The sequence below is a fragment of the Sinocyclocheilus grahami genome, unplaced genomic scaffold, assembly GCF_001515645.1.
Source record: "Sinocyclocheilus grahami isolate Dianchi unplaced genomic scaffold, SAMN03320097.WGS_v1.1 scaffold2504.1, whole genome shotgun sequence".
In the NCBI taxonomy this organism is placed as follows: domain Eukaryota; kingdom Metazoa; phylum Chordata; class Actinopteri; order Cypriniformes; family Cyprinidae; genus Sinocyclocheilus; species Sinocyclocheilus grahami.
The window spans coordinates 59,809-61,008 of NW_015507683.1; positions in this window are offsets into that span (position 1 = coordinate 59,809).

The following is a 1,200-nucleotide window of genomic DNA, read 5'->3' on the forward strand; positions in this document are numbered from 1 at the left end:
AAAATATCTTCTTTTGTGTTCAATTAAGAAAGTTGTATCAGATATTTGATAGTTATATAACAGTTACTTAAATGCTTCTATAAGATGCTTTACTGTGGTAATACTATGGCATCTTTTTGTGTCCACGTTTTGATGATGATTTTTACCTATTTTTTAACATCATGCCAACTTTAATGCCTTTAGGTGACATCTAAATACAGTATTAACAAACCTTGAATTGATCGAAAGCACAAAGACTCAAATTTGGATTGGCATTCCAATGAGTCTTTAAAGTGTTAACACTGATTTCAATAAGTTTCTCAACCTTCAGGAAGATGATAGTCTCTCTCTCAGCTTTATTAAATCCTTATTTGAACATCCATCCATCCATCCAATGCAATTATGTAAATAACTGTACAATTATACAGTAATGAAATATGAGAAACATTTCTATTTTCATTTACCATTTTTAGCATGTTAGATTATTTTTATGATATAATTTATGTAAATGATATAATTGCATACATTAATGTGTAATCATAATACAATTAAATTATACATGTATATTTCTAGATTATGTGACAATAATAATAATAGTATGATATTTAGAGTTAGATTAATAGGCTAATAATAATAGTTTATTAATATTTTTATTATAGTATTTGTAATATTTTAGAATATACAGTTAGAATTTTTTTTTTTTTTTTTTTTTACATTTTATATCCTAGCAACACACTATAGAGTGCTATAGCAACCACCTTAAACACCATAGAAACCACAGCGGCCTCTTGAAAAGATTTCCTACTAAGTTTGTGTCCTAGAGAGCTACAAGGACAAAGTGTTGTGTACGGCTCACAGAACAATGTTATATCACTCGTTAGTTATCATTCAGATATCCACTCATCTGAGCGTGCGTTGCACTGTACCACGGTCTCTCTGGCTCAGAAACGTCACCTTTAGTGTAGTTGACTCACTGGCGTGGATGAATCGATAGGAAGTGTGTCTTCCTCCTCTCGAGCCACAGAGCTCTTCATAGTGACACCAGAACATCGAGAGTTTAACTTCACACTCGTGCTCGTTGCTTTCACTTTAACTTCTCACACGCACACTTTACAGTGATAATCGCTGCTCAACAGGTGGTGGATTGTGAGGGTTTAATGAATACTTTACTTGAAAATGATTATACACACACACACACACACACACACACACACACACACA